Raw genomic sequence first — 26,700 nt, 5'->3', positions numbered from 1 at the left:
AATGTACCGCCCGCAGTATCACAACCTACCAATCCGCCACCTTTTCCGGGGCGGATTCACAGCGGATAAAAACCCGGCAGAAACAGCCATTTCAAAGGGAACACGCTCACCTCTACACACTCCTCGAGGAAGGAGGGCACCATGGAGCCGGAACTCCATATTCTGCCAGCGCTAGTCTTCCTGCTCCTCTACGAGGATCATCAACGCCGGCGGCGAAGACCACGGTGAATGCTGCACCTACGACATAGGGGCGGGGGGAGGCAAAAACACAGGGACACACACAACCAACATCCCAACCCCCACCCGACCCTCACCCACTACAACACACACACCAATGCATATCTATACATTACAGTAACACCCCCCAAACCCCCCGGAAGAATGCAAAGACAAAAGGAAATGAGTTGAATCATTGTAATATATCAAAATACAGTAAGCAAATATATACATATATATATATATACACAATAAACAAAATATACACCACGATTAGTAGTGCAGGTATTGCACCATTCATAGTCCGTGGACCACTGGGCCCAAAATGCATGGGCGAGGCCCACACTCAATACCCAATCAAAACGGAGAGAACACTGCAGGGGCATCAGATCGAAATACAACAGGCACCTCAGGGGGAAGGGAAGGAGGGGCACCTCAGCCAGATGAGTGCACCACGCCAGATCCACGAGGGGGCTCCATGCCCATTGATGTATCCTGGGGAGTGCAAAGCCACAGTCTCTCAAGTTTCTACAGTGGGTGGGTTGCCCACTGTTCAATCCTGGGGAGTGCAAAGCCACAGTCTCTCAAGTCTCTACAGTGGGTGGGATGCCCACTGCCATATCCTGGGGAGTGCAAAGCCACAGTCTCTCAAGTCTCTACAGTGGGTAGCTTGCCCATTGCCATAACCTGGGGAGTGCAAAGCCACAGTCTCTTAAGTCTCACAAGTGGGTGGCTTGCCCACTGCCATATCCTGGGGAGTGCAAAGCCACAGTCTCTCAAGTCTCTACAGTGGATGGGTTGACCACTGCCATATCCTGGGGAGTGCAAAGCCACAGTCTCTCAAGTCTCTACAGTGGGTGCCTTGCCCACTGTGCAATCCTGGGGAGTGCAAAGACACAGGGGGTTATTCTAACTTTGGAGGAGGTGTTAATCCGTCCCAAAAGTGACGGAAAAGTGACGGATTTACCACCAGCCGTATTACGAGTCCATTATATCCTATGGAACTCGTAATACGGCTGGTGGTATATCCGTCACTTTACCGTCACTTTTGGGATGGATTAACACTCCTCCAAAGTTAGAATAACCCCCACAGTCTCTCAAGTGGATGCTGTTCTCCACTGGTTCTGGAGGGAGACTGGTGACCAGAGTGCTTCATCCTGCCAAGGACAGACGGAGTGGATGCTGTTCTCCACTGGTTCTGGAGGGGGACTGGTGCCCAGAGTGCTTCATCCTGCCAAGGACAGACGGAGTGGATGCTGTTCTCCACTGGTTCTGGAGGGGGACTGGTGCCCAGAGTGCTTCATCCTGCCAAAGATAGACGGAGTGGATGCTGTTCTCCACTGGTTCTGGAGGGGGACTGGTGCCCAGAGTGCAGCACACACCCCGTGACGGTCCCAGTTGCGTCACTGCCCCTGCCGCAAATGGGCTAGCGGTGCATTCCATGGTGGTCTTTGCCCTGTTCAGCAGTCCTTGGCCTGTTCAGCGGTGCTTGAGTTGCCAGTGTCAGACCTGTTCAGCGGTGCATTCCATGGCGGTCTTTGCCCTGTTCAGCGGTCCTTGGCCTGTTCAGCGGTGCTTGAGTTGCCAGTGTCAGACCTGTTCAGCGGTGCTTTCCATGGTGGTCTTTGCCCTGTTCAGCGGTCCTTGCCAAGGCGGTCCTTCATTGCCCAGCAGGGCTGTGGCTGGCAGTCCTTCATGGGTCAGCTGGGCTGTGGCTTGCGGGGCCCTCCTGGCCAGCTGGGCTGTGGCTGGCGGTGGCCTCCTGGGCAGTGACTCTGGCGGTGGGCTCCTGGTCAGTGACTCTGGGGCTGGCGGTGGCCTCCTGGGCAGTGACTCTGGCGGTAGCCTCCTGGGCAGTGACGATGGGGCTGGCCTCCTGGGCAGTGACTCTGGCGGTGGCCTCCTGGCCAGTGACGATGGGGCTGGCGGTGGCCTCCTGGCCAGTGACTCTGGCGGTGGCCTCCTGGGCAGTGACGATGGGGCTGGCCTCCTGGGCAGTGACTCTGGGGCTGGCGGTGGCCTCCTGGGCAGTGACTCTGGCGATGGCCTCCTGGCCAGTGACGATGGGGCTGGCGGGGCCTCCTGGCCATTGACGATGGGGCTGGCGGGGGCCTCCTGGGCAGTGACTCTGGGGCTGGCGGTGGCCTCCTGGGCAGTGACTCTGGCGGTGGCCTCCTGGCCAGTGACGATGGGGCTGGCGGTGGCCTCCTGGCCAGTGACGATGGGGCCAGCGGTGGCCTCCTGGGCAGCAGGTATGATGGCGGTCTTCGCCGTGCTGCTCCTCCCAGACTTTGGAGATTTCTTCTGCCCCTTCCCCACCTTGGGAGGAGTCACAGCTGAGTCGACACTCCCCCCGGGACCCCTGTGAGCGGCTTTGCTGGCTGGAGTCTTCCCCCTCTCCCACCGGGCACTGTCCAACTTCTGGTGCTTCACAGGGGGGGACTGGCTGTGCTGTGGCTCCGTGCCACACTGGCTGGCCTGGTGGCCGGTGCACTCCACATACCTGTGACAACAGGCACCACTGGTCCCGGAGATTTTTTGGCTGAGGTGCTAGTACGGGACCTATGAGTTGGAGGGGGGGGTGGGAGAAAATAGGTTAAGGGTGGACAGGAAAAGTTTTTGGGAGACACTGGGACGGGTAGCTGGAGGGGGTTTGGGAGTGGAGGAAGAGGTTGTGGCTGAAGGAGGTGTAACTTTTGTGGATTTGGGTGCAGGTGCATGGGCTGGAGGCTGTCGTGAGGTGGATTACTGTTGGGTGGGTGTGTGCCTGCGTTTGTGTATTTTCGAAAGGGGGCGTCACAGACACACTGGGAGAGGACACAGGGGACGTGGAAATGGTAGTGGGGGTAGTGACTGCACGTGAGCGGGGTGTGGTGGTGGGTGTGCTGGTGCGGGACGTAGTGGCTGTAGTGGCAGTGCATGCAGGTGTGAGTGTAGACGAGACTGGGAGGGAGGAGGGAGACGAGGAGGAGGGGGACACAGTGGAGGCAGTGGATGTTGGTGTGTCAGTATGTGTGTGATGCTTGCGTGAGTGCCTGTGGGATGTGTGGTGCTTATATTTGCCTGAGCTTCCCTTGTGTGGTGAGGTGTGTGCAGGCTGGTCTGATGGTGTGCTTGGGATAGGCTGGGGTACAGGGGATTGGGTCTGGGTGGAGGAAGTTGGAGGGGGGAGGCTAGACACAGGGACAATGGCTGCCATCAGTGCTGAGGCCAGAGTTTGCAGGGTTCGATGAAGGGCAGCCTGACCAGAATGAATGCCCTCCAGGAATGCATTTGTGTGTTGCAATTCCCTTTCTACACCCTGGATGGCATTCAAAATGTTAGACTGCCCAACAGTGAGGGACCTGAGGAGGTCAATGGCCTCCTCACTGAGGGCAGCAGAGGTGACAGGGGCAGGGGCTGAGGTGCTTGGGGCGAAGGTGATGCCCACCCTCCTGGATGAGCGGGCACGGGGCAAGGGCTGAGGGGCTGCTGCGAGGGCAGTGCTGGTAGGGGGGGGTGGCGGCTGTACCTGTAGAAGTGGGGGGCACAGATTTTGCCGCCACCACAAGGGAGCTCCCATCGGAGGATGAGTCTGTGTCGCTGGTTGCAGATCCTGTGACCGCCATGGTGCTCCCCTCGCCCTCCATCCCACTGGTGTATTCTGAGTCCGTGGTGTGGCCCTCCATGGCCATGTGGGATGCAGCTCCCTCGTGCTCCGGTGCCACTGTACCTCCGCCTGATGATGCTAATGCACACAAGAACAGGGAGACCACAAAAAGGGGGGGGGACGACAGAAGAAAGACAGGTTGAGTGCATGGCTTGCCGCTACAGTTGGCGGACAATACAGACACAGCAGCCCCCTGCACTACGTCGAGCTGTTGGGCTCTACAGATGCAATTCCTGGGATATGGCCTACATGGCTATGGACGACATCTGCACACATAGATGACACAGGGGCATTAATACCTGTACTTTGCACTCTACAGAGGTGGGGTGGGGTGCCACGTGGCCTGCATTACGGAGGGGACTAGCCTAAGGAACTCGCCCTGGCCTAGGGAAACCCACAGCCCTCCTCCCCCACCCAGACACCTTCAATACGTGCAAAGTCCGCTGAATGATGTTGTACTCACCCCCTTGTGTCTGCTGTGATGCCCTCAAGCGCCCATCCAACTCAGGGTAGGCCACCTCCAGGATCCAGAACATCAGGGTGGTCATGGTTCGATGGGCACCCCTCCCACGCTGGGAGGCCATCCCCTGCTGAGCCTCTGCCGTCTTCTTGCTCCAGCGGCGAATGTCCTCCCATCTTTTCCGGCAGTGGGTGCTCCGTCAGTGGTGGACCCCCAGGGTCCGGACGTCCATGGCGATGGCACGCCAAATATCCTTCTTCTGGTGGGCGCTGACCTACATGACATGTACAGGGGAAGAAGAGAAGTCATTACCAACTGCACCGTCTAAGTGAGTGACCCACATCCCTACCCTTGCCATGTGGCAGATGCATTCACGGTCCTTCATGCACGCAGAACTGTGCCCCCTTCATTCTTACAACCAGCCCTCTCCACACAGGCATAGCCCATACAACATGCTCCCTGTGTACTTACCTGTTGGTCTGGAGGACTGTAGAGTAGTGTGTACTGGGGGAGGACCCCATCGACGAGCTTCTCCAACTCCTTTGCAGTGAAGGCGGTACCATCACCGCCGGCGTACATCGTCATTGGCTCCTGGGACCCATACGGTCCAATGTTAACCAATGCAGCATTGCGCCACGGTCTTCGACCGCCTACCGCGACGGTGTACAACGCCAGCGCAGTTACCTCACATCCCATTGTCCCAGTTTAGAGGTCAGGCAGCCGCCATTTCAGGGGCCCACATGGCCTAATTACCAACTACGTCACACATACCTAGGCCTTGTCTCACAACACAAATACAGGCCACATTTTGTGTATGAATGGTGTTCTGTGTAGACTGTGGGTACATACCTCTGAGTTGTTTGACTCTGTGGTCGCTGTTGTCCTTCCTAGGCACCGTCCGCTGGGACATGTGAGGAGATGGCGGAATCCTCCGGTGTACCGACCGCTGTTGGACCTGTCGACAATGGAGGAAAGAAGTTTGACCATCACCTACAGGTTTGACCGTGCCACAATCCAGGAACTGTGTACCCAGTTGGAGCCTGACCTGATGTCAGCAATCCGCCATCCCACAGGAATCCCCCCTCAAGTGCAGGTGCTATCAGTGCTCCATTTCCTGGCAAGTGGGTCATTTCAAACAACAGTGGCCATGGCATCAGGGATGTCCCAGCCTATGTTTTCCAACGTGTTGTCCAGAGTGTTGTCTGCCTTTCTGAAACACATGCGGAGCTATATCGTTTTCCATCAGGTGGAGGACTTGCCTACAGTGAAAGGTGACTTCTATGCCCTTGGACATATCCCCAACATCATAGGTGCCATTGATGGGACCCATGTAGCTCTGGTCCCCCCCCCCCACAGGAGTGAACAGGTGGACAGGAACCGGAAGAGTTATCATTCCATATATTCTAAGTTTTTCCCTGGGCTGGCGGGCGGTCGCCAAAAGACCGCCCGCCAGCCCAGGGAAAAACTCCCTTCCCACGAGGATGCCGGCTCGTAATCGAGCCGGCGGAGTGGGAAGGTGCGACGGGTGCTGTTGCACCCGTCTCGTATTTCACTGTCTGCCAAGCAGACAGTGAAATACTCGTAGGGGCCCTCTTACGGGGGCCCCTGCAGTGCCCATGCCAGTGGCATGGGCACTGCAGGGGCCCCCAGGGGCCCCGCGACCCCCCCTACCGCCATCCGGTTCCCGGCGGGCGGACCGCCGGGAACTGGATGGCGGTAGGGGGGGTCGGAATCCCCTCGGCGGCGCAGCTAGCTGCGCCGCCTTGGAGGATTCAAAAGGGCGGCGGTACACTGGCGGGAGACCGCCAGTGTTGCCGGTCTGACCGCGGCTTTACCGCCGCGGTCAGAATGCCCTGCGGGGCACCGCCGGCCTGTCGGCGGCGCTCCCGCCGACCCTGGCCCCGGCGGTCTAAGACCGCCGGGGTCAGAATGACCCCCTTGGTGTTGGGATGTGTGATTTGTGTTATTAGTACATTTGTGAGGAGTTGAAGTGATAGGGGAGGGGGCGAGGGTGGGCGTCTGTGACAGCATGCAGGTAGGGTGGGGGATATGATAGTTAAAGGTTTGACTTACCAGAGTCCATTCCTCCACCGACTCCTGTGAGGCCCTCCGGATACAGAATCACCAAGACCTGCTCCTCCCATGTTGTTAGTTGTGGGGGAGGAGGTGGGGGTCCGCCGCCAGTCCGCTGTACCGCCAGGTGGTGTCTGGAGACCACGGAACGCACCTTCCCCCGTAGGTCGTTCCACCTCTTCCTGATATCGTCCCTATTTCTTGGGTGCTGTCCCACTGCGTTGATCCTGTCGACTATTCTTTGGCATAGCTCCATCTTCCTAACTATGGAGGTGTGCTGCACCTGTGGTCCAAATAGCTGTGGCTCTACCCAGACGATTTCCTCCACCATGACCCTGAGCTCCTCCTCCGAGAACCTGGGGTGTCTTTGCCGTGCCATGGGGTGGTGTAGCTTATGTGTGGGGTGGTGTGTGTGGTGAGAAGTGTGGTGATATGTAGTGGTGTGTGGTGTTTTGTGCGTGGAAGTTGTGTGGGTGATGGTGTTGAGTGCCTGTGGCTGCTAGTTTGTGGATGGTGGTGTCTCTCTCTGGCCTTCTTTCGGAATTTTATTGGTAGTAGGGGTTTGTGGGTGATGTGGGTGTGTGTTTTATATTGTAATGGGTGTGTGGGAGTGGTGTGTGTATATGTATCAGGTGTGTGTATTTTGAATTGTCCAATGTGGCGGTGTTGTGTATGTGTGCGTGTATTTTGAGCGCAGCTGTGTGTACCGCCAATGGAATACCGCGGTTGAAAGACTGCCACGTGGATTCGTGGGTCGTGATAGCATGGGCGTATTTCTGTTGGCGTGACGGTGGATGTTTTGTTTTCGCCAGTTTATCACTGACCTTTGGTGTGGCGGACTTGTGTGGGTGCCTGGATTTTGTCATATTTCGAGATGTGGGTCATAATAGCTGTGGCGGAATTCCATGGCCGCGGCGGTGTGTTGGCGGTCTTCTGGACGGCGGTAAGCGGCTTTTACCACCAATGTTGTAATGACCCCCTTAGTCATTTTTTCGAGGTGAAAATCCTTCAACCGGGATAAACCTGGTTCGTGATCCGACGTCCCTGGAGCCCTCCTCGGATACGCTGTCTGGGAGGTCCCGGTCAACTTTTTACCTTCGGACTTAGGGGGTCATTCTGACCTTGGCGGTCCATGACCACCATGGCGGAGGGCGGCGGAAGCACCGCCAACAGGCTGGCGGTGCTTCCTGGGCGATTCTTACCGCCGCTGTCAGAAAAGGGGAGCCGGCGGTTTCCCGCCGGTTTCCCGCTGGCCCAGGGAATTCGCCATGGCGGCGCTGCTTGCAGCACCGCCATGGGGATTCCGACCGCCTTCCCGCCATCCTGTTTCTGGCGGTGTCCACCGCCAGAACCAGGATGGCGGGAACGGGTGCCGTGGGGCCCCTGGGGGCCCCTGCACTGCCCATGCAGGGCCCCACAAAGATTTTCACTGTCTGCTTAGCAGACAGTGAAAATCGCGACGGGTGCCACTGCACCCGTCGCACCCCTTCAACTCCATTCCGAGCCGGCTTCATTGTTGAAGGGGCTGTCCCGCTGGGCCGGCCGGCGGTCTTCAGGCGGTCGCCCGCCGGCCCAGCGGGAAAGCCGGAATGGCCGCTGCGGTCTTTTGACCGCGGAGCGGTCTTTCGGCGGGAACCGCTTTACCGGGACAAACCTGCAAGTCGCGTTTGAGGCAAGCCGGCTAGAGTTGCCACGGCGGGTCGGTCCCTCCATGGAGCTTTTTTTTCAAAAGTTCTCAAAACGTCTCCAAACTTCTGGGGCTTCTCCCAGATGTTCTTTTAAGGTTCTTTTGGGGTCCACAGCTCACCCCAAGGGTCCAGAAGCTCTGAAATGATCCTTGGGAGGTGCGGACTCCAACTCCCAGAATGCACCTGGTACAAACTCCTTTTTAGCCACTGGGCAGTGCCAGCTGGTTGATTTCTTCAGGAGTTGGTGAAGGGGACTCTGGTTAGCAGTTTTTCACCTATAGCAAACAGGGAGTCCCTCCTCGAACCAGTTGAAGCCAGGCAAAGTCCTTCTTGTGGTGAAGCCCAAGTGTGCAGCTGGTGCAGTCCTTCTGAGTGCAGGTTCCAGGTGCAGGCCAGTGGTCCAGCAGGGCAGTCCTTCTTCTCCTTTGGTTCTTCCTTGTTGGAATCTGATGGGGATCTGAGGTGTGGGTGCAGGTCTGCCAGTTTTATCCTTGCTCTGGGGTGAAAAACAGGGGGATCCTGATTCTCCAATCAGGTGCAGAGTGTGGCAAAAATCAATCCAGGAGGCAACATTCTTCAAAAATCCATCATGGCTGAATCTGATTTTTGGAGGTTACATGTGGCTGAGCCCACCCACTGGTGTGGCTAAAAATCATAAACACACCCCACTCCTGCCCTCTCCTTATCTAATCAAGGGGGCACCTAGTTGTCTGGGATTGCAGGATGTGGGGGTGTTGCTGGGTTGTTCCAAATGTCCTTCTCTGCCTTTGAAGACCAGTTTGGCAGCCCTCCCCCTTCCTGCCTCACCATCTGCTGAGGGGTAAATTCCCTCCCACAGGGGGTCACCAGGGCAAAAAGAAGGACTTTCCTACACTGCCCCCCCCAGATGAAAGGTGATGGGTACTAACCTACACCCTGGTAGTCCTCATCAGCTAAGTGGAAAAACCTGGAAAGGCCATTTGCATTGGCATGGGCAGTCCCAGGTCTGTGCTCCACTGTGAAGTCCATCCCCTGTAGGGAAATGGACCACCTTAACAGTTTTGGGTACTCCCCCCTCATTTGCATCAACCATCTGAGACGTCTCTGGTCAGTTTGTACACGGAAGTGAGTGCCAAACAGGTATGGCCTCAACTTCTTCAGGGACCAGACCACAACAAAGGCCTCCCTCTCAATGGCACTCCATCTTTTCTCTCTGGGGAGAAGTCGCCTGCTAATGAAGGCAACTGGTTGATCTTGGCCCTCTTCATTAACTTGTGCTAACACTGCCCCAATCCCTTCATCTGAAGCATCTGTTTGCAATATAAACTCCTTGCTATAGTCAGGGGCCAGTAACACTGGTGCTGAACACATAGCCTGTTTTAGGGTGTCAAAAGCTTTCTGACACTCTAGGGTCCAAATGACCTTCTTGGGTTGTTTCTTGGAGGTAAGCTCAGTCAGAGGGGCCACTATGGTCCCATAATTCTGAACAAACCTCCTGTAGTACCCAGTCAGGCCAAGAAAGGCCCTGACCTGAGTCTGGGTTCTAGGAGCCTCCCAATCCAGGATAGTCTGGATCTTGGGCGGGAGAGGTTGTACATGGCCTCCACAAACAAGGTGGCCCAGGTACACAACTGAGCTTTGCCCTATCTGGCACTTGCTTGCCTTGATAGTCAGGCCTGCTTGAAGCAGGGCCTGAAGCACTTCCTTCAGGTGGACCAGGTGGTCCTCCCAGGTGGAACTAAATACAGCTATATCATCCAGATAAGCTGCACTGAAAGATTCCAACCCAGACAGGTCTCTATGGGGGTCATTCTAACCCTGGCGGTCGACGACCGCCAGGGCTAAAATGACGGGAGCACCGCCAACAGGCTGGCGGTGCTCCAATGGGCATTCTGACCACGGCGGTACAGCCGCGGTCAGAAACGGGAAACTGGCGGTGTCCCGCCGGTTTCCTGCTGCCCTAGGGAATCCTCCACGGCGGCGCTGCAAGCAGCGCCGCCATGGGGATTCTGACCCCCTTACCGCAATCCTGTTCCTGGCGGTTTTCAATGCCAGGAACAGGAGGGCGGTAACGGGTGTCGTGGGGCCCCTGGGGGCCCCACTAAGATTTTCAGTGTCTGCATAGCAGACACTGAAAATCGCAACGGGTGCAACTGCACCCGTCGCACCCTTCCCACTCCGCCGGCTCCATTCGGAGCCGGCATCCTCGTGGGAAGGGGTTTCCCGCTGGGCGGGCGGGCGGCCTTCTGGCGGTCGCCCGCCCGCCCAGCGGGAAACTCAGAATAACCGTGGCGGTCTTTTGACCGCGCAGCGGTATTCTGACGGTTCCCGCTTGGCGTGCGGCTCCCGCAGCCCGCCAAGCTCAGAATGACCCCCTATTCACCAACTGTTGGAAGGTGACAGGAGCATTTTTCAGGCCGAAGGGCATCACCTTGAACTGAAAGTGGCCCTTTGGTGTGGAAAATGCTGACCTCTCCTTAGCTCCTGGACTTAAGGCAATCTGCCAGTATCCTGAGGTCAGATCAAAGGTGCTCAGGAATTTGGCAGCCCCCAACCTATCAATGAGCTCATCAGCTCTAGGTATGGGGTGTGCATCAGTCCTATTGACTGCATTTAGACCTCTGTAGTCCACACAGAACCTCAATTCCTTCTTCCCACCTTGGGGATTAGGTTTGGGCACCAGTACAACTGGACTGGACCAAGGACTGTCAGAGGGCTCAATTACCTTGAGCTCCAACATCTTAGCCACTTCAGCTTTGATGTTGGCCTTGACCTGGTCATACAGCCTGTACAACTTGTTCTTGACAGGTAAGCTGTCACCAGTGTCAATGTCATGGACACACCAATTGGTGATTCCAGGGGTCAGGGAGAACATACTAGAAAACTGCTCCAAAACTTGTCTGCAGTCTTTTTGCTGCTGGTCTATCAACTTGGGAGAGTACCACTCCCTCCACTGACCCATCTTGCTCTTTTGAGGACAGGAGGTCTGGCAGAGGTTCACTCTCCTCCTCCTTCCCTTCATCAGTGACCATCAGCATGGTCATGTCTACCCTGTCCTGGTGGGGTTTCAACCTGTTAACATGCAGGATCCTATGAGGATTCCTGGTGGTGCCAAGTTCCACCAAGTAGGTGAGCTCACCCTTTTTCTCCACAATTGGATAGGGCCCAGTTCATTTGGCCTTAAGTGCCCTAGAAGCCATGGGCTCCAAAACCCACACCAGCTGTCTTGGGTGATACACAGGCATGGTAGCCTTCTGATCATGCCAGAGCTTCATGAGCTCTTGGCTGGCCTCCAGGTTTCTGCTTGCCTTCTTCATGTACTCAGCCATGCGTGACCGCAGGCCCAGCACATAATCTAGCACATTCTCCTTGGACTCTTTGAGAGGCTTCTCCCAAGACTCTCTCACCAAGCACAATGGGCCTCTTACAGGGTGCCCAAACAGTAACTCAAAGGGGCTGAATCCAACCCCCTTCTGTGGCACCTCTCTGTAGGCAAACAGCAGGCATGGGAGGAGAACATTCCATCTCCTCCTGAGTTTGTCAGACAAACCCATGATCATGCCCTTCAGGGTCTTATTAAATCTTTCCACCAGACCATTGGTCTGTGGATGATAGGGGGTGGTGAAGTTACAAGTAACACCACACTCATCCCACATGGCTTTCATATAGGCAGACATAAAAGTTGTGCCCCTATCTGAGACCACCTCCTTTGGGAACCCCACTCTGGTGAAAACCCCAAGTAGGGCCCTAGCCACTGTGGGAGCAGTGACTATCCGGGGGGTATTGCCTCAGGGTACCTGGTGGCATGGTCCACAACCACCAAAATGTACCTGTTACCTGAGGTAGTTGGTGGGTCTAGGGGACCAACAATGTCAATCCCCACCCTCTCAAAGGGAGTCCCAACCACTGGCAGTGGTATCAAGGGAGCCTTTGGCTTGCCCCCTGCATTGCCACTGGCTTGGTAGGTGACACAGGAGCTGCAAAACTCCTTGAAATTTTCTGACATTTGGGGCCAATAAAAGTGATTGACCAGCCTGTTCCAGGTCTTGGTCTGTCCCAAATGTCCAGCTAAGGGAATATCATGGCTTAAAGTAAGGAGGAATTATCTATACTTCTGGGGGACCACTACTCTCCTGGTTGCCCCTGGTTTGGGGTCCCTTGCCTCGGTCTAGAGAACTCCATCCTCCCAGTAAACCTTGTGGGTCCCACTGGTATCCCCTTGTTCTTGCCTGGCAGCAGTCTGCCTCAGGCCCTCAAGAGTGGGACACTCTCTTTGTCCCTGGCACAACTCTTCTCTGGTGGGTCCACCTGCCCCTTGCAGTTCTGCCAATTCAGGCAGAGCTTGCAGGGGAAGTGGCCCTCCCTCAGAGGTCAGATCCTCTCCCTCAGGGCTGGATTCCTCCTCCTGATCCTCTGTACTTGTAAGGGCTGGCAAGCCAGACCCAGTGCCCTTTCTCTTCTTCTTCCATTGTTCCAGGGTCCAAATGTCCAGCACTTCCCTGTTGTGCTGCCTGTGACCTGGTCACAGCACACACCCATTCAGGGAGGTCCAGCATCTGTGCATGGATTCTTCTCTCCACCTCTGACCATTCAGATGCTTCAAGATCATTCCCCAGCAGACACACTACTGGGAGGGCAGGACCTACAGCTACCTTCCTAGGGCCAGTCACACCTCCCTATTCTAGGCTCACCATGGCCATGGGATGGAGTTTGGTTCTCCTATCTGCACAAGTCACTTGGTGGAAGACAGCAGGTAAGACCTGTTCTGGAGAAACCAGCTTCTCTGTGACCATTGTCACACTGGCTCCTGTATCTCTCAGAGCTTCACCTCAGTCCCATTGAATTTAGGCCTCTGCCTATACCTCTCCATGCTGGGAGGTAAGGTGGTCATAGTTGCAATGTCCACCCCACCCACGGATACTAAGGTGACCTCTGTGTACCCTGATCCCAGCCCTGGGCCAACTTCCACTCCCAACCCTACACTAGCAATCCCCTGGGATTGCCCACCAGTGGGGGGCTTCTTGAAGCAGATAGCATCTCCTCTTTTGTGTCCAGGTTGATGACACTCAAAACACTTGCCGGCCTTAGCAAGCTCCTTAAACTTTCCTGCTTTAACAGGATCATAATTCTTCCCCTGATACCCTTTCCCCTTAGTAGTGGAATGGCTCGGGGCTCCCCCACCCTGAGAAGTTTTTGGGGACTCTTGTGAGGACGATTTGGGTTTTTTATCTCCTTTCCCTTGGTTTTTCCCCTGAGAAGAACCATGTCCTCCCTTTTTCTGATCACTCCCTGGGGGTTTCTGGCTAACCCTAGTTCTTAACCAGTCATCTGCTGCCTCCCCCAGCTCTCTGGGGTTGGTCAACTTAGAGTCAACTTGATACTGGTGGAGCTTCTCTTGGACACAATTGGTTAGAAGGTGCTCCCTCATAATCAAATTGTACAGCCTCTCAAAGGTACTTACCGTGTTTCCCTGTATCCAGCCCTCTAGTGCTTTTACTGAGATGTCCACAAAGTCCACCCAGGACTGGGTGCTTGTCTTTTGGGTGTCCCTAACTTGAGCCTATACTACTCTGGGGTCAGACCAAACTTTTTAGTCAAGCATCTCTTCATACTGGGATTTGAGTCTGCCTCCTCCCCCCTCAAGGTTAGGAATCTATCCCTCCCAGAGTTGGGGACCAGCTCCCAAAGAAGTGAACCCCAGTACTGAGGCTTGACTCTCCTCATCTGGAGGGCCCTCTCAAAGGCCCCAAGCCACTTATCTATATCATCCCCCTCTACATAGGCAGGAACCACCTCCTTGGGTAATCTGGGGCAAACCCCCCCACGCATGGACACCTCAGCTACTTTGTCGCTGCCACCATCTTTTTTCTCTTCCCTTGCCCTGCTAGGGCCAGCTTCTTGGCCTCCAAAGCTATAAATGCTAGCTGGGCCTCCAGCTCTCTTTCCCTGAGGGACAGGTTCTCTCCTCCTGAAGGGATCCCCTTCCCCCAACTAGCTTTGGGTCTGCCCTTAATGACTGTATGTAATGAGGACCGGTCTTCCTCATCCTCACTTGGGCTCAGATGCCTTCCCTCCCCTGAGTGGTTGGAGCTAGCATCCTCCCCTACTTCCTCCTCCTCTGGAGCTTCCTCTGAGTCTACCTCTTGGGCATCAGCCCATGCTGTCAGGGATTTGATCAGGACATGCTTCCTGAGGTCAGTGGTTGCAGGCAACCCTCTTTCAGTACACAACCCCCTAAGCTGGACTACTGTCATTGTGGGTAGGCTAGCCAGATCAAGCTCCATGGTTCCCTAGTTTTGTGTCAACAAAAACGTTTAGCAAAAATTGGAAACAAGAATTTAGAAAATTCACAAAAATTCAATAATTGAAATTAATCCAAATTAAAAATTAAAAACAATTTTTGCACTAGGACAATTGAAAGGATTTTTTATTTGTTCTACTTAAAACTGTAATGTGATACTGAATGCAAGTACAGGATCCCACCACTGCACACCAAAAATTTTGGAAAATGGGTTATTGGTGAGGGCAGGTAGGTACCTACACTTAGCAATAGGCCACTAACCTGCACTTAGGTCCAGTTAGGTCTCAGTAAATTAAACCCAGCTCAACCCTTGGTAGCTTGGCAACGAGCGACAAGGCTTCACTTAGGAGACAGAGGGCCTGATTCTAACTTTGGAGGACGGTGTTAAACCGTCCCAAAAGTGGCGGATATACCACCTACCGTATTACGAGTCCATTATATCCTATGGAACTCGTAATACGGTAGGTGGTATATCCGCCACTTTTGGGACGGTTTAACACCGTCCTCCAAAGTTAGAATCAGGCCCAGAGTGTAAAGCATTCAAATATCACAAAACAGTAATTAAATAAAACACAGGAAACAGTTAAAAAATCTGAAACCAACAATAGATTATATTTTTATCTTTAAAATGACACAAAAACGAACAAAATCGGATAAGGGGAACCGGAGATATGAATTTTTAAAGAATTGTTGTTTTTTAGCGCCTAGAAACAAAAAGCGCCAATCGGGTCATCTGGTTGCACCTCGACCAGGGCAAAGTCAAAGTTTCAGGCCGACTGCGATGGAGCCCTGCTCGGCTACAGGCCGCGGGAGGCCTCGGTTAAAAGTTTACCTTCACACTTAGGTGGTCATTACAACCCTGGTGGACGGTGTTAAAGCAGCGGTAAGACCGCCAACAGGCCGGCGGTAAAAAAATTGGAATTATGACCGTGGCGGAAACCGCCAACAAAGACAGCCCCTTTAACACTCCGACCGCCACGACAGTAGAAACAAACAGCGCGGCGGTCACAGCCAACAGACAGCGGAAGACAATGTACCGCCCACAGTATCACAACCTACCAATCCGCCACCTTTTCCGGGGTGGATTCACCGCGGATAAAAACACAGCGGAAACAGCCATTTCAAAGGGAAAACGCTCACCTCTACACACTCCACGAGGAAGGACGGCACCATGGAGCCGGAACTCCATATTCTGCCAGCGCTAGTCTTCCTGCTCCTCTACAAAGATCATCAACACAGGCGGCGAAGACCACGGTGAGTACTGCACCTACGACATAGGAGAGGGGGGAGGCAAAAACACAGGGACACACACACTCAACACCCCAACCCCCACCCCAACCCTCCCCCCCATACAACACACACACCAATGCATATCTATACATTACAGTTACACCCCCAACCCCCCCCGGAAGAATGCAAAGACAAAAGGAAATGAGTGGAACCATTGTAATATATCAAAATACAGTAAGCAAATATATACATATATATATATACACAATAAACAAAATATACACCACGATAAGTAGTGCAGGTATTGCACCATTCATAGTCCATGGACCACTGGGTCCAAAATGCATGGACGAGGCCCACACAAGATACCCGATCCAAACGGAGAGAACACTGCAGGGTCATCAGATCAAAATACAACAGGCACCTCAGGGGGAAGGGAAGGGGGGGCACCTCAGCCGGATGAGTGCACCACGCCAGATCCACGAGGGGGCTCTATGCCCACAGTTCAATCCTGGGGAGTGCAAAGCCACAGTCTCTCAAGTCTCTACAGTGGGTGGGTTGCCCACTGCTGCATCCTGGGGAGTGCAAAGCCACAGTCTCTCAAGTCTCTAAAGTGGGTGGTTTGCCCACTGTTCCATCCTGGGGAGTTCAAAGCCAAAGTCTCTCAAGTCCATAACTGTCTCCACTGGTTCTGGAGGGGGCATTTTTCCCAGAGTGCTTCGTTCTGCCAAGGACAGAGGTAGTGAATGTTTGTCTCCACTGGTTCTGGAGGGGGCCTTGTGCCCAGAGGGCTTCATCCTGCCAAGGACAGAGGTAGTGGATGTATCTCTCCACTGGTTCTGGAGGGGTCCTTGTGGCCAGAGTGCTTCTTCCTGCCAAGGACAGAGGTTGTGGATGGGATACTCCACTGGTTCTGGAGGGGGACTGGTGGCCAGAGTGCTTCATCCTGTGCAGGACAGACGGAGTGGATGCTGTTCTCCACTGGTTCTGGAGGGGGACTGGTGCCCAGAGTGCTTCATCCTGTGCAGGACAGATGGAGTGGATGCTGTTCTCCACTGGTTCTGGAGGGGGACTGGTGCCCAGAGTGCATCACACACCCCGTGACGGTCCCAGTTGCGTCACTAGCTCTGCCGCTAATGGGCTAGCGGTGCTTTCCATGGCAGTCTTTGCCCTGTTCAGCGGTCCTTGGCCTGTTCAGCGGTGCTTGAGTTGCCAGTGTCAGACCTGTTCAGCGGTGCTTTCCATTGCGGTCTTTGCCCTGTTCAGCGGTCCTTGGCCTGTTCAGCGGTGCTTGAGTTGCCAGTGTCAGACCTGTTCAGTGGTGCTTTCCATGGCTGTCTTTGCCCTGTTCAGCGGTCCTTGCCAAGGCGGTCCTTCATTGCCCAGCAGAGCTGTGGCTGGCGGTCCTTCATGGGTCAGCTGGGCTGTGGCTTGCGGGGCCCTCCTGGCCAGCTGGGCTGTGTCTTGTGGGGCCCTCCTGGCCAGCTGGGCTGTGGCTGGCTGTGGCTGGCGGTGGCCTCCTGGGCAGTGACGATGGGGCTGGTGGTGGCCTCCTGGGCAGTGACTCTGGCGGTGTCCTCCTGGGCAGTGACTCTGGCGGTGACCTCCTGGGCAGTGACGATGAGGCTGGCGGAAGCCTCCTGGGCAGTGACGATGAGGCTGGCGGAAGCCTCCTGGGCAGTGACGATGGGGCTGGCGGAGGCCTCATGGGCAGCGGGGATGATGGCGGTCTTCTCCGCCGTGCTGCTCCTCCCAGACTTTGGAGATTTCTTCTGCCCCTTCCCCACCTTGGGAGGAGTCACAGCTGAGTCCACACTCCCCCCGGGACCCCTGTGAGCGGCTTTGCTGGCTGGAGTCTTCCCCCTCTCCCGCCGGGCACTGTCCAACTTCTGGTGCTTCACAGGAGGGGGGGGCTGGCTGTGCTGTGGCTCCGTGCCACACTGGCTGGCCTGGTGGCCGGTGCACTCCACATACCTGTGACAACAGGCACCACTGGTCCCGGAGATTTTTTGGCTGAGGTGCTAGTACGGGACCTATGAGTTGGACGGGGGGAATAGGTTAAGGGTGGAAAGGAAAAGTTTTTGGGAGACACTGGGATGGGTAGCTGGAGGGGGTTTGGGAGTGGAGGAAGAGGTGGTGGTTGTAGGAGGTGTATCTTTTGTGGATTTGGGTGCAGGTGCATGCGCTGGAGGCTGTCGTGAGCTGGATGGCTGTTGGGTGGGTGTGTGCCTGCGTTTGTGTATCTTCGGAGGGGGCGTCACAGACACACTGGGAGAGGACACAGGGGACGTGGAAATGGTAGTGGGGGTGGTGAGTGCACGTGAGCGGGGTGTGCTGGTGGGTGTGCTCGTGCGGGACGTAGTGGCTGTAGTGGTAGTGCATGCAGGTGTGAGTGTAGACGAGACTGGGAGGGAGGAGGGAGACGAGGAGGAGGGGGACACAGTGGAGGCAGTGGATGTTGGTGTGTCTGTATTTGTGTGATGCTTGCATGAGTGCCTGTGGGATGTGTGGTGCTTATGTTTGCCTGAGCTTCCCTTGTGTGTTGAGGTGTGTGCAGGCTGGTCTGATGGTGTGCTTGGGATAGGCAGAGGTACAGGGGATTGGGTCTGGGTGGAGGAAGTTGGAGGGGGGAGGCTAGACACAGGGACAATGGCTGCCATCAGTGCTGAGGCCAGAAGTTGAAGGGTTCGATGAAGGGCAGCCTGACCAGAATGAATGCCCTCCAGGAATGCATTTGTGTGTTGCAACTCCCTTTCTACACCCTGGATGGCATTCAAAATGGTAGACTGCCCAACAGTGAGGGACCTGAGGAGGTCAATGGCCTCCTCACTGAGGGCAGCAGAGGTGACAGGGGCAGGGCCTGAGGTGCCTGGGGCGAAGGTGATGCCCACCCTCCTGGGTGAGCGGGCACGGGGTGAAGGCTGAGGGGTTGCTGGGAGGGCAGTGCTGGTAGGGGGGGTGGCGGCTGTACTTGCAGAAGTGGGAGGCACAGATGTTGCCGCCACCACAAGGGAGCTCCCATCGGAGGATGAGTCCGTGTCGCTGGTTGCAGATCTGGTGACCGCCGTGGTGCTCCCCTCGCCCTCCGTCCCACTGGTGTATTCTGAGTCCGTAGTGTGGCCCTCCATGGCCATGTGGGATGCAGCTCCCTCGTGCTCCGGTGACACTGTACCTCCGCCTGATGATGCTAATGCACACAAGAACAGGGAGACCACAAAAAGGGGGATGACGACAGAAGAAAGACAGGTTGAGTGCATGGCTTACCGCTACCGTTGGCGGACAATACAGACACAACAGCCCCCTGCACTACGTCGCGCTGTTGGGCTCTACAGATGCAATTCCTGGGAAATGGCCTACAAGGCTATGGACGACATATGCACACATAGATGACACAGAGGCATGAATACCTGTACTTGGCATTCTACAGAGGTGGGGTGGGGGGCCACAGGGCCTGCCTTACGGAAGGGCCTAGTCTACGGAACTCGCCCTGGCCTAGGGAAACCCACAGCCCTCCTCCCCCACCCAGACACCTTCACTGCGCACAAAGTCCGCTGAATGATTATGTACTCACCCCCTGGTGTCTGCTGTGATGCCCTCAAGCGCCCATCCAACTCCGGGTAGGCCACCGCCAGGATCCTGAACATCAGAGGGGTCATGGTTCGACGGGCACCCCCCCACGTTGGGAGGCCATCCCCAGCTGAGCCTCCGCCGTCTTCTTGCTCCAGCGGCGAATGTCCTCCCATCTTTTACGGCAGTGGGTGCTCTGTCTGTGGTGGACCCCCAGGGTCCGGACGTCCTTGGCGATGGCACGCTAAATATCCTTCTTCTGGTGGGCGCTGACCTACATGACATGTACAGGGGAAGAAGAGAAGTCATTACCAACTGCACCGTCAAAGTGAGTGGCCCACATCCCTACCCTTGCCATGTGGCACATGCATTCACAGTCCTTCATGCACGCAGAACTGTGCCCCCTTCCTTCTTACAACCAGCCCTCTCCACACAGGCATAGCCCATACAACATGCTCCCTGTGTACTTACCTGTTGGTCTGGAGGACCGTAGAGTAGCGTGTACTGGGGGAGGACCCCGTCAACAAGCTTCTCCAACTCCTCTGCAGTGAAGGCAGGGGCCCTTTCCCCAGACGCACGAGCCATTGTCTCTTCCAGACCGAGGTCACAGCAGCACTTGCAGTGTAGGTCCTCTCCTGTCGAAGATCAGGTATCGAGTGATTCAACAGCTAGAAAATGGTGGTCACGTCCGCGCCGGTCACGTCCGCGGCGGTGCGTACCATCACCGCCGGCGTACATCGTCATTGGCTCCTGGGACCCATAGGGTCCAATGTTAACCAATGCAGCATTCGACCGCCTACCGCAACGGTGTACAACGCTAGCTCAGTTACCTCACATCCCATTGTCCCAGTTTAGAGGTCAGGCAGCCGCCATTTCAGGGGCCCACATGGCGTAATTACCAACTGCGCCACACATACCTAGTCCTTGTCTCACTACACAAATATAGGCCACATTTTGTGTATGAATGGTGTTCTGTGTAGACTGTGGGTACATACCTCTGAGTTGTTTGACTCTGTGGTCGCTGTTGTCCTTCATAGGCACCGTCCGCTGGGACATGTGAGGAGATGGCGGAATCCTCCAGTGTACCGACCACTGGTGAACCTGTCGACAATGGAGGAAAGAAGTTTGATCATCACCTACAGGTTTGACCGTGCCACAATCCAGGAACTGTGTACCCAGTTGGAGCCAGACCTGATGTCAGCAATCCGCCATCCCACAGGAATCCCCCCTCAAGTGCAGGTGCTATCAGTGCTCCATTTCCTTGCAAGTGGGTCATTTCAAACAACAGTGGCCATGGCATCAGGGATGTCCCAGCCTATGTTTTCCAACGTGTTGTCCAGAGTGTTGTCTGCCCTTTTGAAACACATGCGGAGCTATATTGTTTTCCCTCAGGTGGAGGACTTGCCTACAGTGAAAGGTGACTTCTATGCCCTTGGACATATCCCCAACATCATAGGTGCCATTGATGGGACCCATGTAGCTCTGCACCCCCCCCCCCACAGGAGTGAACAGGTGTACAGGAACCGGAAGAGTTATCATTCCATGAATGTACAGATGGTATGTTTGGCAGACCAGTACATATCCCAGGTAAATGCTATGTTCCCTGGCTCTGTGCATGACGCCTACATCCTGCGGAATAGCAGCATCCCTTATGTGATAGGTCAACTCCAGAGGCACCGGGTGTGGCTGTTAGGGGACTCTGGTTACCCCAACCTGTCATGGCTACTGACCCCAGTGAGGAATCCCAGGACCAGGGCAGAGGAACGCTACAATGAGGCCCATGGGCGGACTAGGAGGGTGATCGAACGCACCTTCGGCCTACTGAAGGCCAGGTTCAGGTGTCTGCATATGACAGATGGATCCCTATTCTACTCACCAAAGAAGGTGTGCCAGATCTTCGTGGCCTGCTGTATGCTTCACAACTTGGCTTTGCGACGACAGGTGCCTTTTCTGCAGGAGGATGGTCCAGATGGCGGTGTTGTGGCAGCTGTGGAGCCTGTGGACAGTGATGAGGAGGAAGCAGAGGAAGAAGACATTGACAACAGGGACTTAGTCATCCAGCAATATTTCCAGTGACACACAGGTGAGAAAACATTCCTGCCTACTACAAGTACTTTAACACTTCTACCTCTATCCTGTCTGTCGATTTCAACCAGTGTATGGTCACTGAGTTGTCATTTTCCCTTACGGTTTCACAGGTGTAGTTTCCAACATGTGTCATCTGCTTAGATTCCTCATGGACTTGAGATGTGTGACATAGGTATGTTGACATTACATTTGAAAAAGCATTTTGTCACTGTCATTGCTAATACACAATTTCGAAATCACAGACTGACTCCAGATTGTTTTGTGCTTCAAGAGTGTTTATTGAAGTGCTCAATATTGGAGGGGGGTGTAAAATGGTGAGGGGGGATGGTGGAGGAATGTCCATGGCAGAGTCCAGTCTATTAGTCTCACAGGTGCATTGCCCATATGGGCATAGGAAGTGGAGCTGGGGCAGTTCCTATATAGACAGGGTTACAAAAATTATACGGATATATATCACCAAATCTGTCAAAAATAAATATACAAAACAAGAAGTAGTGCAGATATGTACACAACAATGTCCGTGCACCAACAGTCCAAAAATGCATGGGCGACGCCCACAATAGATACCTGACCAAAATCCGAGAGAACACTGCCGGGCATCAGATAGAAACACTACAGGCACCTCAGGGGGAAGGGAAGGGGGGGCACCTCAGCCACATGAATGTGAAGCCAGATCCACGACGGGGCTCCATGCCCATTGATGTATCCTGGGGAGTGCAAAGCCACAGTCTCTCAAGTCTCTACAGTGGGTGGGTTGCCCACTGTGCCATCCTGGGGAGTGCAAAGCCACAGTCTCTCAAGTCACTACAGTGGGTGGTTTGCCCACTGTGCCATCCTGGGGAGTGCAAAGCCACAGTCTCTCAAGTGTCTATAGTGGGTGGGTTGCCAACTGTGCCATCCTGGGGAGTGCAAAGCCACAGTCTCTCAGGTAGATGCAGGTCTCCACTGGTTCTGGAGGGGGACTGGTGCCCAGACTGGATGAGTCTCCCCGTGGAAGTACCTGTCCTGTCACTGTCCCAGCTGCACATGGGAGAACGATGCCTGATGTGCCGGACTATTCATACCCACACGGTCTTTGCCCTGTTCAGCGGTCTTGACCATGGCGGTCTTGGTCTTGTTCAGCGGTGCTTTGCCATGGCTGCCTATGGACTGTTCAGCGGTGCTTTGCCATGGCGGTCTTTGCCCTGTTCAGCGGTCTTCACCATGGCGGTCTTGGCCTTGTTCAGCGGTGCTTTACCATGGCAGTCTTTGGCCTGTTCAGCGATGCTTTGCCATGGCGGTCTTTGCCCTGTTCAGCGGTCTTCCCCATGGCGGTCTTGGCCTTGTTCAGCGGTGCTTTGCCATGGCTGCCTATGGACTGTTCAGCGGTGCTTTGCCATGGCTGCCTATGGACTGTTCAGCAGTGCTTTGCCATGGCGGTCTTTGCCCTGTTCAGCGGTCTTCACCATGGCGGTCTTGGCCTTGTTCAGCGGTGCTTTGCCATGGCTGCCTATGGACTGTTCAGCGGTAGCCTAAGATGGCGGTTCAGATACTGACATTGGTCTGTGGCATGACGTTCCATCATTGCCCAGCGGGTCAGTGAGATTCTGGACCCTCCTGGGCTGTGACTCCGGCGGATGCGGTGGTCTCCTGACCAGTAACGATACTTGAGCCCTCCTGGGCTATGACTCCGGCGGTGGTCTCCTGACCAGTAACGATACTTGAGCCCTCCTGGGCTATGACTCTGGCGGTGGTCTATGGACCAGTGACGATACTTGAGCCCTTCTGGGCTATGACTCTGGCGGTGGTCTCCTGACCAGTAACGATACTTGAGCCCTCTGGGGCTATGACTCTGGCGGTGGTCTCCTGACCAGTAACGATACTTGAGCCCTCCTGGGCTATGACTCTGGCGGTGGTCTCCTGACCAGTAACGATACTTGAGCCCTCCGGGGCTATGACTCTGGCGGTGATCTCCTGACTAGTAACGATACTTGAGCCCTCCGGGGCTATGACTCTGGCGGTGGTCTCCTGACCAGTAATGATACTTGAGCCCTCCGGGGCTATGACTCTGGCGGTGGTCTCCTGACCAGTAACGATACTTGAGCCCTCCGGGGCTATGACTCTGGCGGTGGTCTCCTGACCAGTAACGACAGTGCTGGCGGTTGTGTCTGGACTGCCGGAAATGATGGCGCACTTGTCCGCCGTGACACTCACAACAGGTTGGGGAGACTTCCTCGGTACTTTCCCCACCTTCTTTTGAGTTACAGATGACTCACCAATTGCCTTGGATCCCATTTCACTGTTTGTACCACCAGGAGTCTTGACACGGTCCCGTCGTCCAATCTTCAATTTCGGAGCCTTCACAGGGGGTGGGCTGACAGTGCCTTGGCTCCGGGTCCTACTGCCTGCCCTGGTGGACGGGGCACTCCAAAAACCTGGAACACGCACCACTGGTACTGGAGGCATTTTGGCTGAGGAGCTAAGACGGGACTGATGAATTGGAGGGGGGGGGCAAAAAGGTCAATTTGACATAGGGACAGTTTCTGACGTACACTGGGATGGGTAGTTGGAGGGGCTCTGGGAGTGGAGGAAGAGGAGGTGGTTGTAGGAGGTGTCACTTTAGGTGTTTTGGGTGCAGGTGCAGGTGCAGGTACTGGAGGCTGTCGTGAGGTGGATGGATGTTGGGTGAGTGATTGCCGGCGTTTGTGTACTTTGGGAGGGGGCGTCACAGACACACTGGGAGAGGACACAGGGGACGTGTATATGGCAGTGGAGGTGGTGAGTGCAGGTGAGCGGCTTGTGGTGCTGGGTGTCCTGGTGCGAGTCCTAGTGCCTGTAGATGTGGTGCATGCAGGTGTGTGTGTAGACGAGACTAGGAGGGAGGAGGGAGAAGAGGAGGAGGGGGACACAGTGGAGACAGTGGATGTTGCTGTGTCTGTATGGGTCTGATGCTTGTGTGAGTGCTTGTGGTGAGTGTGGTGCCTATGTTTGCTTGAGCTACTTTTGGGTGTTGACTTGTGTGCATACTGGTCTGTAGGTGTGCTTGGGATGGGCTGGGGTACAGGGGATTGGGTCTGGGTGGAGGAAGTTGGAGGGGGGAGGCTGGACACAGGGACAATGGCTGCCATCAGTGCTGAGGCCAGAGATTGCAGGGTTCGCTGAAGGACAGCCTGACCAGAATGAATGCCTTCCAGGAATGCATTACCGTGTTTCAACTCTCGTTCTACACCCCGGATGGCATTCACAATGGTAGACTGCCCAACAGTGAGTGACCTGAGGAGGTCAATGGCCTCCTCACTGAGGGCAGCAGGGGTGACAGGGGCAGGGCCTGAGGTGCCTGGGGCGAAGGTGATGCCCACCCTCCTGGGTGAGCGGGCACGGGGCGAATGCTGAGGGGCTGCTGGGAGGGCGGTGCTGGTAGGGGAGGTGGCGGCTGTACCTGTAGAAGTGGGGCGCACAGATGGTGCCGCCACCACTGGGGAGCTCCCTTCGGGGGACGAGTCCGTATCGCTGTTTGGTGATCCTGTGGCCGACGTGAAGCTCCCCTTGCCCTCCGTCCCACTGGTGGAATCAGAGTCTGTGGTGTGGCCCTCCATCGCCATGTGGGATGCAGCTCCCTCGTGCTCCGGTGCCACTGTACCTCCGCCTGATGATGCTGATGTACAGAAGGACAGGGAGAGCAGAAAAAGGGTGGAGACAGAAGAAAGAGAGTTTTAGTGCATGGCATACCGCTACCGTTGGCGGACAAGACAAACGCAGCAGCCCCCTGCATTACGCCGTGCTCCTGCCCTCTGCACATGGAATTCCTGGGAAATGGCCTACATGGCAATGGTAGACATCTGACCACATGGATGGCAAAGGGGCAACTATACATCAATTTGCCTTTTTTTTTAGCTGGGGTAGAGTGCCACATGGCCTACATAACGGAGGGGCCTTGCCTACCTAACTCGCCCTGGCCTAGGGACACCCACAGCCCACCACCCCCACACGGACAGCTCCACAGCACGCAAAGTCCATTGCATGAGGTTGAACTCACCCCCTTGTGTCTGCTGTGATGTCCTTAAGCGCCCATCCAACTCCGGGTAGGCCACCGGCAGGATCCGGAACATCAGGGGGGTCATGGTGCGACGGGCACCCCTCCCACGTTGGGAGGTCATCCCCAGCTGAACCTCCGCCGTCTTCTTGCTGCAGCGGCGAATGTCCTCTCATCTCTTACGGCAGTGGGTGCCCCGTCTCTGGTGGGCCCCCAGGGTCCGAACCTCCTTGGCAATGGCATGCCAAATGTCCCTCTTCTGGTGGGCGCTGACCTACATGACATGCACAAGGAAAGAGGAACAGTCATTACCTACTGCACCGTCGTTGTAATTGGCCCCCTCCCAACTGTATCCCTGTGGCCCATTCATCCCCATGCATGACTGTTATATGTACTCTGCCCCCTTCCCTCATCCACCCAGCCCTCTCCACCCAGGCCAAGCCCATACAACGTGCTCCCTGTGTACTAATCTGTTGGTCTGGAGGACCGTAGAGTAGCGTGTACTGGGGGAGGACCCCATCCACAAGTTTCTCCAACTCCTGTGCAGTGAAGGCAGGGTCCCTTTCCCCAGACGCAGCAGCCATCGTCGCTTCCAGACCGAGGTCACAGCAGCACTAGCAGTGTAGGTCCTCTCCTGTCGAAGGTCAGATATCTAGTGATTGAACAGATAGAAAATGGTGGTGACGTCCGCGGCGGTGCGCATCATCACCGCCAGCGCACCTGTTCATTGGCTCCTGGGACCCATAGGGTCCAATGTTAACCAATGCAGCATTGCGCCGCACTCTACGACCGCCTACCGCGACGGTGTGCAACGCCAGCGCAGTTACCCCACAATTCCATTGTCCCATTTTAGAGGTCAGGCAGCCGCCATTTCAGGGTCCCACATGGCTTAATTTACTATTGCGTCACACATACCGAGGCCTACACTCAAAACCTTTCCCGGATGGGTTAATTGTCTGGTGTAGTCTTGTGTATGACTGTGGGTACATACCTGGAGGAATGCTGACAGTTTTTTCGCTGTTGTCCTTCTCAGGCACCGTCAGTTGGGACATATTGGTAGATGGCGGAATCCGCTGGTGTACCGACCGCTGGTGGACCTGTTGACAATGGAAGAGCGACATGTCATCGTGACCTACCGGTTTGACCGTGCCACAATCCGGGAACTATGTACCCAGTTGGAGTCTGACCTGATGTCACCAATCCGCTATCCGACTGGAATACCCCCTGACGTGCAGGTGCTGTCAGTGCTCCATTTCTTAGCAAGTGGGTCTTTTCAGACAACAGTGGCCATTGCATCAGGGATGTCCTAGCCTATGTTTTCCAACGTCTTGTCCAGAGTGTTGGCTGCCCTGCTGAAACACGTAAGGAGATACATCATTTTCCCTGAGGTGGCGGATTTGCCTACAGTGAAAGGTGACTTCTATGCCCATGGACATA

Source organism: Pleurodeles waltl, chromosome 3_1 (assembly GCF_031143425.1).
Source record: "Pleurodeles waltl isolate 20211129_DDA chromosome 3_1, aPleWal1.hap1.20221129, whole genome shotgun sequence".
NCBI lineage: Eukaryota > Metazoa > Chordata > Amphibia > Caudata > Salamandridae > Pleurodeles > Pleurodeles waltl.
Note: the sequence above shows the minus strand (reverse complement) of the source record.